Source organism: Etheostoma cragini, chromosome 6 (genome assembly GCF_013103735.1).
Source record: "Etheostoma cragini isolate CJK2018 chromosome 6, CSU_Ecrag_1.0, whole genome shotgun sequence".
Classification (NCBI taxonomy): domain Eukaryota; kingdom Metazoa; phylum Chordata; class Actinopteri; order Perciformes; family Percidae; genus Etheostoma; species Etheostoma cragini.
In genome coordinates this window covers 23526335-23538262 of record NC_048412.1, presented here as the reverse complement: position 1 = coordinate 23538262, position 11928 = coordinate 23526335, and the positions used below count along the sequence as shown (strand labels likewise).

General features: G+C 40.7%; 1 protein-coding gene across 4 annotated transcripts in view; it reads left to right on the top strand.

Moving 5' to 3' along the window:
• The window catches only part of LOC117946560 (prelamin-A/C-like), a 32959-nt gene that overhangs the window by 8896 nt on the left and 12135 nt on the right, over positions 1 to 11928 (top strand). The window lies entirely within an intron of this gene.

The following is an 11928-nucleotide window of genomic DNA, read 5'->3' as shown; positions in this document are numbered from 1 at the left end:
TACGAGTTATTTGAAGGAAAATGTTTGTCATTCTTGCAGGCCTGGCTTCCTCAGACGCTCACGCTGCCGCCATCTTTGGACATCTGGACATCCACCTCTCATAATATGTTGACTTTTTGTTGGTGTCCTTGGTTATTTCCCTCGAGGTTGACAGAACACAGAGCAACAGGTGGGGCCGTCACTGCAATTCAGTTGACTGGACACACCTGTTAAGCCCAAAGGCCCGACACTGCATCTCTTCACACACAACTTTGTATGCATAACTACTACCGGACGTGGACAAATGCTGTCGTTGTTTCCCCCCCCCCCCCCCCCCCCCCCCCCCCCCCCCCCCCCCCCCCCCCCCCCCCCCCCCCCCCTCTCCCCCACAGCACTTTTTGACTTATAAATAATTATAAACTAATTACTAACTAGAAAAAATATACGCATAACTTTGCAAAAGCATTTGTGGGTGGAATGCGGTGCTATAAAATCAAGTGTAAAGCTTGGAGCCAGGTATAAGTGAGGAAAACAACAGGTCAGGAAATAGTGAATATGAGTCCCTGGGCTACAGAACTCTGATCACAGGTTGAAGACCTTGTTCAGTCATCGCTCCATTAACAGTGAAACAGCGTGTCTGGCTGGTGTCTCGTGCCCAGTCTAACCTTCCAGTAGTGCTGCTGGCAGTGAAATAGGAGTCTTTGGGAGGGAACTGGCTCCTCAGTGTCACTGGCGGCACTGTTCCTCTAAATCCTTAGTTAACGCCTCACCCAGGCAAAGGGAGTATTTACAATCTCCACATGTATTTTTAATCCTTTTATTGATACTATTTTTTGCAAAGGGTGTGTGCCCATATGTGAACTATAGAGCTGAAATGACTACATGATTAATTTGGCAGCCATTTCGATAATCATTTAATCAACTATTTTCTTAATCAGAAATGCAAAAAAAATTTCAATTTCATTGAGATGTGAAAATAATCGTTAGCTGTAGCCCGAGTTAACTGTATCAACGATAATGTAGTGTGAGGCGTGCACGTGTCTGTATCTGCTGCACGCTGTCTAAAATCAAAGGCCACGCCCCATTTTGATAAAATATTAAACTTAGAACTGCTCCTTTAGGGCACAGTGTGTCTGATAAGGGTTGAAAAGTGAACCGCCAAACCTTTTTCCGGAACAGATCTGCTTTGAATACATAAGAGCAGGGATTTACCTCGCCTGAGTCTGCCCCGACTGTTGGCACAGTGTGGCTTAGGGTGTGGCAGCAGCAGGTAGATGAAGCTCTCAGACAGTCTGGCGGAACAATGTTTAAAAAAAAATGGATTAAATAAGTGCCATGGTAGAACGTGTCCAGGCGCAGCAAAGACTGAAACTCAACATTATACAAAGATTCAGTGCTACGCCGTTCATGTTCTTGTGCTGTATTCATGGACTGACATGCAGTGTTGAAGCCAACTATCCGACAGCACAGCAGGAAGTGCTCTTATCTTGTAGCACATTCCCATTTCCTTGCTTTGGAATTTTTACTTTCTGTTAAATATGACCCATATGTTTTTGCAGTTTATTGTTGCTCATGATCACCCACAATTCTCTTTGATTCTTTTAAGTGTTTGTTCTACTATGAACTACATTTCCTCGTAATAGCCCATTCAGATGTACAGCTGTATTCTGACCTTTTATTCGTTAGGATCTGAGACTTTATTTGCCTCGGCAAACACTTCCCATAGTTTTTATTTTCATATCCGAGATGCACAGGAGGCTCTGACATTTATAGTACAATGGAAACAGACCTCACACACTAAGCAACGCATACAATGTGATAAACACAAGCTTTGTAATATTCAGCCAACCTTCACCCTGAGAGGAAAGAGGAAGTAAAAGGGGGAGAGCATGATGGAGCAGTGACAGAGGTTGACGTCATAAAAGGTGGTCTAATATTAGTCACTGCTTGAGTTTTAGTGAGTCAAGTTTCTATATCTAGCCTGAGGAAAACTTTACATTTGTCTCTAAGGTGACACGTTATACCTCGGTTCCATTATGGGGCCATGTTTTGGATATCAGGAGGAGTCTTTCATGCTGCTTATGTCAAGTTTGTTGATAAAATGTTTGCCTTCAAAGCCTCTTCCTAAAATGGACAAAAGCAAGCCTGCACTCCACTTGTGCTCATGCTGTTCAGCCTTTCAAATGCCTTGGCTGAAACTTTCTTTTAAGAGTCTGGTGGCGACACTTTTATGCAAAACAACATACACTTGCTATATATTTCGCACACCTCTGGAGAAACTAGGGGTTACGTGTCTTGCTCAGGGACACATTGGTTGATGTAACGCAGCGGGAATCAAACCCAAACCCGGATCTCCCACACCAAAGGCATGTCCTATTACTGCACCATCCCCACCTGAAAAATCAGTTGTTTTTTTTACAGTAAAAAGTCAGGCAAAGCCCAACAATTACTTTTATTATTATTATATCTGCAGTATATAGTTTTAATTAAAGGCTTGGTCCAATAGTGAAAAATGTTCATCCTAATTTTCTTATTCAAACAGCTGTCCAAACCCCAAAGATATTACAATTATTAACACCAAAGACAACAAACCTTCAAATTTTAGAAACTAAAACCATCTTAAAAGAAAGACTTAGACCGTTACCATTTAAGTTGCAGATACATGTTTTGCTGACATTGCCAACAAGAAATGACTGAAACAAAGATTGTTTAGGCAAGGCAAGGCCGCTTTATTTGTATTGCACATTTCAGCAACAGGGCAATTTAAAGTGCTTTAAACAAAATCAGTTAAAAAAAAAATAAAAAAAATAAAGTACTGTGGATAAATGGTGTAGCTTTAGTTGAAACTATGGCACATTTTACTTTATGCACCTATCTGCCAATACTTAAAAGACCGATTATGCAGACTTGGTAAAAAGAAATTATGACTGTAACACTGTGGTTATTAGCCCAGAGTGATCAATGGGAGGAAAGATGGAGATTGCCAGGTTTTTTGAATTCTCTGTTGTCAAATACCAACCTTGACAGGTATTTCTCTATTAAACACTAACATGTGGAAGCGACAGCCTTACCATAGTACAAAGTCAGCAGCAGCCATTAGGAAACATCTCCTTGCTTCTTTTATCCTTCAGATTCAATAATTATTGTACCAATAGACCTTTTTCACAGCAGACATGTTGACTTTTCATATCAGGAAAGGCCCAGCTAGAACTAATTAGAAGTCTAGGGGTCAGCTGGCACAATACCAGGAGCATGGAACCGCCTTCATTAATGTTATTACCAACATCACCAATTTATGTCCTTTATTGACATCAATCAAAAAATGTCTTTCTCAAATGCATCCGTGTCATTGTTACTGACAATCTCAGCGTTATGCTCCCTGACGGGGAGGGGGAGGGGGGGACCCCTCAGTTTGTATGCTGTGACAGCAGACAATTGTCTGTCACATTGAGTCATAGGAGGGCAGATAAGAATGCAGAGGAGAGCCCGGCGAGATTTCGGTTGTTATCCAGCAGTGATGTAAATTGAATCATTCGTTCGAAGCGTCACACCATTGAAGACACTTCAAAAGTACAACTGTGCTTTGCATACAAGAGCAATAATAATAATAATCTTAAAGAGATACATTATTTATGGGCGCTGTTTTTCACATTTGTCCTTAGGTTTCTCTACAGTTCAACATTGCACAGCAGCAGTAGCTAAACCAGAGATCCTGAAAGCTAAAACATTCATGTTCATAACAGATTTCAGCCACAACTTATGAATGAATAAATAAAATGGCCGTCACAATTCCAGTCCAAAACCCAAAGGTTCAATTTACAATGATAGAAAACAGAGACAGATTTGCATTTTTGCTTAAAGAATTACTTCAATGATTGATGTCTGATTATCAAAATAATTTCAAATTATGAATTAACCATCTCAGCTCTGGAACTGATTATTTTGTTTTACAGAAATCTTATTCTTTATTCACGTTTTTTTCTGATACTGCTGATTTATTTCGGAAAGGTGATGTAGGTATCACCTTTCCAAAAATCATCTGTTTAATGATTTCTTACAGCTTAGTTTTGTTAATGATACAATGTCCTCCAGATAATGCCAGTAGGGTATGGCTGGCTGGTCTGGTGACTATTTGTTCTGTTAACCCCTAACAGAGTGCTTTGTAATGGAGGACAGATGTGGCAGGCCTGTAAATGGGCTGAATGGCTGCTGTATGGAGCCGTCTGTGTTTAGTTTATTCGTATGAGAGTAATGAGGGAGTTGGACTTGGACCGGGGGGGGGGGAGGAGAGAGAGAGAGAGAGAGTTTTCCAAACTTTCCATAGCACTTCAGAGTCAGCCAAGCCCTTGATGACTCACTCGCACATGGACAGGGTAAATCACTTTAAGATGGTGGGACCCCAGTTTCTCTGTCTTTCTACCCAAAGACCAGCCCACTGGGGAGTGTGCAAGGTTGGGTGGACTGTAACCTCGCCCATCCCTGTCCTATATGGTTAGGTATGTTACAATTGTGCCGTTTCCAGATCTGCAAAACACTCATTTACTCTGAAATGAATAAAGTTAAATGGGATGTGTAGAGCAGTTCTACTGCATACAGGACACTGAGTTTGTATGGGAGCTCTTTCAACTTCGAAACAATCAGAGACGTCTCAGATGTTTGGCATTAACTGTTGTTTATCAGGACTGGCACAAGCACGCAAACACATTTACACTCCTCTGGCATCTTGTAAAATAGTTTGCATGTTTTTTTTTTTTTTTTAAACTTGTCAGCTGGGTGGGGTTTGCCTAAGAAAAGAGGACACAGAGCCAGAGTTAAGACAATCACAGGAAAGTCACAGCACATTTTTCAGTGTTTTACAGCTCACCTGGCACTATACAAACTCCACCTTTTTGTCTTGTATGTGTGCTGTTAGAACACATTTTTGTTTTGGTTTAATCTGTCGAGTACTAACCAGTGAGCTCTCCTGCGTTTCCTGTATGTCTGTCTGCTTTGTCTGTATGTCTGCTGCGTGAGAGCAGCGGTCGCCAGGCTCATCTTACAACCACAACTTGGTTACACTCCAGGCATCAAATCCTTCTTTTTCCCTCCCTCATACGCTACCAAAAGCTCACGGTCTCATTAACTCCACATGGGTTAAGCATAAAGCTAACATTAACCATTCTTTCTTTCCATGTAGTTTTTACTATAACTCAGTGCACCGGGGATTTCTCTTGTTAATGCAAGAAGAATTAAGAATTAAACTCTAGGAAGCAAATTGAGCCATTCTTCCCATCAGAATGATGCAAATTGCCAATTTAAGAAGTACAACTAATGTGCAGCACACATGTGTGGAGCGTCAATGTTTACAAAGTCTCTTCTGGCAGTGAGCTATTCCTGTGTACTAAAATACGTAAAAATGTTGAGGCAATGCAGCTGAACCTGTTCTGCGTTCAGAAGATAATTAGAGATGGTTTCTGTTTTAACTGCAGAGATGGGAAGTAACGTAGTACAAATACTTTGTTACTGTACTCAAGTAGATTTTTCAGATATTTTTGCTTCACAATTTATTTTTGTGCCAACTTTTTACTTTTACTCCTTACATTTTTAACACAAATATCGGTACTTTCTACTCCTTACATTTTACAAAATTGTCTTGTTACTTTAGTTTCTAATAATTTCAGTGGAGTTACTGTTATTATTAGTCGCACTTGATGCACCACTACAAGACGACTCTATAGATTTGGCGGCATTAGTAGTATGGAAGGCGAATTTATTGAAAATGAAGAAAACGGAGATCCCCGAGATTCGTCAGACAAGCAGCAAGACCTTCCCAATCATCCTCAGCCTAATCTGAGAGAGATGTTTTGAGATAGTAGGCATCAAGAATGACCCCTGGCCAATGTGCAGAGGAACTTCTTAATTAATATCTGTTTAGTAATTCATATTTTATACTCTATTTTCTTTCCAAAAGCCATATAATTGAGCACACATACATACATGTAGATTCCTTTAAATGTTAATGGGAAGATTAAAAAAGAGAAACTGGATCTGTGAATTCTCACAGATTCACAACTGAATTCATATCTTGCTGCTCAGTCAGAATCTCATTAACCTGGAGTCCCAGTCTCTGTCACAATCATCATATGTGATGTTTTAGGTCTATTGGCAGACATCCATTTAAAATGTAGGCAACGGCATATAAAGAACCTTTTTCCATGTACTTCTCCTTGAGTACCAAAAGTGAGTACTTTTTGCCATTTCTGTTTGTCGTCTACTCTGAATTTTACACGTGACGTTTTTCAGGTCTGATCCAAATTTTTTCAAAGACAATTAACAGGAAACCCTTAGTCAACACAGTAACTTTTAACAATTCTTATCTTAATTTATCCCTTACATTCTTCATCTTTGATCCCCTGTGTACTCTTGCTATGTTTATGGCACTGTAAAATGGAAAGTGAATAGGTGAATCTGTGCAGATAATGGGATTCAGTACCAGTAAAAAGTAGCTTATGAACTAACACAAAGACCGGGCAGTCGGCGTCTGACTCACTCTCGGATGAATCATCAACAAATCATGCATGGAGGAACAAGGGCCGTCTCATATGCCTTTTGGCTTTGACTTTTTCTTAAAAGTAGGACACCTCTTCTTTAATCACTCGTTAACTGACGCTGTGTTTGAGGAACTTAAAAAAATAAATTCTAATTGTTGCAGGCATGAATGGCACAAAGGGGGAACCTGTGGTTCTTTTCAGTGTACAGGGTTTGCTTTGCCAACAGCTTAAATAAAACCATGAGTTTGACACGAGAGAACATTGCTTGTCCTCCCTCCCTTTCTGTCTGTCCCCTCCTCTCGTCAGAAATCAGACACGCTGGATATGTGCTCTGCTTTAAGACACTAGTGTAAAACACTAGCAACTCTGTTCCCATCTGCCACATGTGGATGTGTTTGGGTGGCCCCTGGCAAATGCTGCGTTGTTGTCGGTTTCTGGTGATTAATCACATACACACACACACACACACACACACACACACACAATCCCGGTTATTGTGTTTCTCATCCCTAAAGAGACACAGGAAACCGTCAAGTGCCAGCTTGTAATGTTTATTCAAAGCATTTTTTGGAAGAGCGTTGCAAAACATACTTGGAAAAGTACAGTTGACTTGAAGGCTCATTTTGCAGTGTGTGCTTGAGATCCTGGTTGAAACTCATCCCATCTGTTTATCTAAGTGTGTGTGTGTGGATCAACTCACACCTGCTGTACTACATGTATGTAATTATTTAATTTGCACTTACTACAACAGTGCACCTTTGAGGTTGTGTAGAGACCTGGAGCGTCTTTTTATATAGAAGTTAAAGTATTTCAGCTCAAAGTTGCTTTCACATTTCCACAAGTGCTGAAACAAGCAGTTGATTGATTCATCGATCGACTGAAAACTTATCAGCAATTTGGATAACTAAAGCGAGGGGAGAATGACATTCAGCAAAGGTCTGCAGGTCAGAGTCTAACCCGGGCTCGTTGCGTCGAGGAGTAAACATCTATATGTGGGCGCCCGCTCTACCAACTGAGTTATCTGGTCGCCCGATTCTAGGTTTTAAATACATAAAAAGAGATACTGAAATTAATTCATAGAGGTACTTTTACCTATTAGAAATCATTTGAATCACCAGTATTTGATTTTAATATTGATCATTATCGCAGTGCTACTACTTATATTGTCGCAGTGCTAATGTAATTTTTAGAATTGTGAGGTTTTGTGCATTCAGATTATGTATCATCTCTCAGTGAAGTGTAGATTCAACTGGATGTTGTCCCAAATAAGATAAGAGGACCAACCGTCCTCCCAGTCTGCCTTTGGGCCACTGCTTGTTAGTAAATAAGATACCTGAGGGTATTGTACCGGGGTAACAAAACAAACAATTGGAAGAAGTGACTTTGGGATCCGCAAAAATGTGGTGGGAATATTTAGCTCCTTTAAAATAAATAAATTAAAATAAGGAAATTCATAGACAAAACCATTGACTGGGGCGCCCAGATAGCTCAGATAGTAGAGCGGGCGTCCATGGAGGTTTACTCCTTGAGACGCAGCGGGACAGGGTTCAACTCCACCCGCCCTTTACCGCAGTCTCTCTGTCCCCTTTCATGTCTTCAGATGTCCTGTCAAAAATTTAAAGGCTGAAAATGTCCCAAAAAATCTTAAAAAATCCCATTAACTGATAAATAGAAAGTATTTGCAAGCTCAAAACGATAATTAGTTGAAGGCTGCTACAAATAAGGTGTTCTATTGTAATGTCCCCTTAATACAGTATTACATGTTATTGCAGCATGATATTCCTGGTGCCAGCTCGATTTCTGGGCCCCTCTGGTTGTTTACTATAACCCTATTATTCAACAACCTTCCTCTTAGTCACCTTTTCCCTCCAGGGTTGTCCACATAAAGCCACTTTGTGATTGTCAAAACTATTTGTAGTGAGGATCGGAAAAGGAAAGAGGGGCTATAATTGGAGAAAGGAACATTTTTCGCCAATCTAAAGGGAACTTGGGAGAACCCCTTTTTTCCTCTCCTCAGTGTTTGAGCAGTGAGTCATTCGGATAACCCACCCACTCGTGCCCACACATGCTTGCCAGACGGGTGTGTGTCTGTGTTTACATAGTAACATACAATATGGATCAATGGACACACTGCATGTCAGAGGAATTATATGAATAGGACCACAGGAAATTAGCAAGGTGATGAATTGTTGCAGCCTCATAAAGAGACAAACTCGCTAAAACACACTGGCAGGGAAAAACCTCATGGATGAAATGAATATCTCCCCCCCCCCCCCCCCCCCCCCCCCCCCCCCCCCCCCCCCCCCCCCCCCCCCCCCCCCCCCCCCCCCCCCCCCCCCCCCCGCCACCCCGCTCCTCCACAGCTTCAGCAGATGTGCCCATGTGCAAAGCGCTAAACCCCCCCACCGCTGCAGGGGAGCTGCTCTGTGGTAAACAGCACAAGGTAGTGGGCAGCTCCCAGGTGTCGGTGTGCATGTCGGTATCTCAATCCCTTGCAGCTACTCTGCTTTTTCCATGCAACTGCCATAAATGGGAATCTAGTCAATTTCCTTTTAAAAGCTAAGAATGTAAAAATAAAAATCTCACTTATCTCTAGTGGTTACTACTGTAACCATATAGATACAACTAGTTTTAATTGCCCATGGTTTGAGATTTCTGCTGCCGCCCCGGTAAAATGTATGTGAATTGAGTTTCATTTGTGGTACTTACAACACTCAAAAAAAGGATTTAACCAGAGAGCATACTATCAACAGAGTCTACTCATTGCTATGAAAGTTGTTGACAGTTAGGTCTGTGAATTATCCAGACAGAGTAATAAGGACTCTGTTTCCGGAAAGAGATGTTAAATTAAATTACAAATGAAACTAATTTGCCATTCGCCTTAATTATATTGGCATGGCAGCAGAAATCTCTGAGACAATTATATTAAAGCCTGGGCAGATAGATATATGTATGTGTAGATAGCAGTAGAGGGGAGGAAGGAAATGTGTTTTATTGTACAACTTTTTAAAATTCAGTGCAGGACAGACTACGCTGACCCATAGTAGCAAGAGCATGGATTTGGTTTGCAAAGTTGGGAAAAACAGAGGAAGCAGCTCCTTTAGGGCAAAGTTTAGATGAACTTCTGCTGCTGCCGCTGCTTTAGGAATGCACAGTACTACGTTAATAGTGCTTCTTGTAAACTGTAAAAATTGTACACGAAAATATAAGTATATCTGTCCTTTTATTTTTTTTCTAAATATATTTGGATTCTGCTCTAAAATTGCTACATTTATGTTTCAAATTTTCGTTAAGTTGTAGTTCCCGATGCTGATAACTACTTGGCATCATAATATCCTGTTTTTGGCCGTGTGGCTGGCTGCAATAATTCTGCTGCCATCTTGTAGAAATTAGAGGTTAGAAAAAGAACACATACAAAAAGAACACCCTCTGTCTTGAGGTATTTTTAAAACCTGCACAGAGAAGTATACAGCTTTTTTATTCCATTGCGTCCACAATGTGGTAGAAACGGCATACTAGGAGGCCTGACAAGGCCATGGTTGCCGCGGCAACGGCATAGCAAAACAGGGGGGAGTGGGCTTTTTTCTCTCTTTCACTCCACGAGGCGGGGTTTGTTTCTCGTTACTGCGATGGACAAAGATAGCTGTGAGTCATCCTTGAGGCTGGCAGCCGAGCCAACACATTCCTCCTCCTCTTCAGATTTCTCGTCTCCATTATTCCCCCTCTTTCAGTTTTTCTTTTTGTCTCTTTCTTTCTGGCATTTCCATCCCCCCCCCCCCCCCTCACAAACACACACACAGCCTCTCTTCCCCTCCTCTCCCCTATCTCACACGGTCTCCGTCCAATAGCTCCCATTTTGTCTGGGTACCTAAAAATGTGTCCTTTACTCTATTTTATTTTTAACAAAATGCATAGAAAGCTTAGATGTTGACGCTGAAATGAGTGGAATAATGTGTTAACCTTTATTATTCAGTAATTTTTTTCACAATAGTGCAGATGTTTTTGTGTAGGTGGAAAGAAGACATGTGGTCTACACTTAGAAAATAAAAATAAAGGCTTGCAGAAATTACACTTCTTTTTCTGATTTTAATTCTTTAACAGCAGAATAAAAATTGTGCGGTGCTGCCCTTTTGGCACAAAGGTCTTTTTTGTTTGTTTCCAAGCTTAGAAACAACTCCACCGCCTTGTTTTACTTGCAACAGATTTTCTTTATCTGGATGAAACAGGCTGGTATTTTTGTGCTTTATTTCCCCAAATGTAATCTGCATTTGTTTGCTCATCTGTTGGCTTGCAGCCATTCTCGGTATCACATTTGTTAGTCTCATGCTGACCGTGTATTGTTTTGTAAATATTAATAATGCGATTCCTAAAAAATAACTTTGAGTTTCTCCACACGTGTGTTCAGAGCGCAGACTGTGAGGCCTTGATGGAACAGTGTAATGTAAACAGAAAATCAGGATATTTATGCTGAGGCGCTCTAATTACACACTACATACTGGATTATATAAGCAGGTAGTCCCAAGCAAACGCCTTCATGAAAAACTCGCACAAATCCTGTACTGGCTAATGTAAATAGTATATAACAATTTCACATGCGCAGGGACTTACATGTGGAACTCAAACTCAAACACACACACACAGACACACATATATAGATAGACACACACACAGGTTTTTCAGCGTCCATCTGTTGCCACACACTGTTTTAGCCGACATCCTGGAGCCAGTAGCAAAGACAACATGTTTAAGTACTGTACAGACCTGTCGATCATGTGTTGACCTAAAGCCAATGCTTGGCATGTTTTTTCACTGTTCATCTGCTGATTTCTGTTTCAGTCTTTTCTAATATTTGCTAGTAGACCAGGTTTTGATGTGGTCTCCTAGGAGCCATCATGGCTAAATGGTCCTAAACTAGTTCCTGCAAATAAAATCAAAAAAGTCATTATTACATTATTTCAAATTGTGGCTTCAAATCTGTATTAAATTGACAGATCTTACTACAATAGAACATGGTCCCATTAAATGGATTCAATTTACAAGCAAGAGTCCCTTGGTTTGGTCATAAAATCAATGTAAGTACTTTTTGGTAAAAAAATTAAATGCATGACTTTTAATTTGCCACCAAGTTGAAAATGTTGAAAACTCAACTTGTTATTATAAAAATGCTTTAACAGCACAGTGTTGTTGAGACACAAAACTTCCTAGCTAGATTTTGAAAATCTCTTTACTTCTGTGATATTTATTTACAGTGCTATGCACTAACAGAGTTGTTTTGTTTTTAGGCTTTTGAATTGTCTGATACTGCCATGCGCTAAATCATGCTGGCCTATGAAGAGCATACATCTAATGGCGGTTTTCCACTGCGTGGTATCTACTCGACTCGCCTCGGGTCTACTCGCTTTTTTTGGTTTTCCATTAC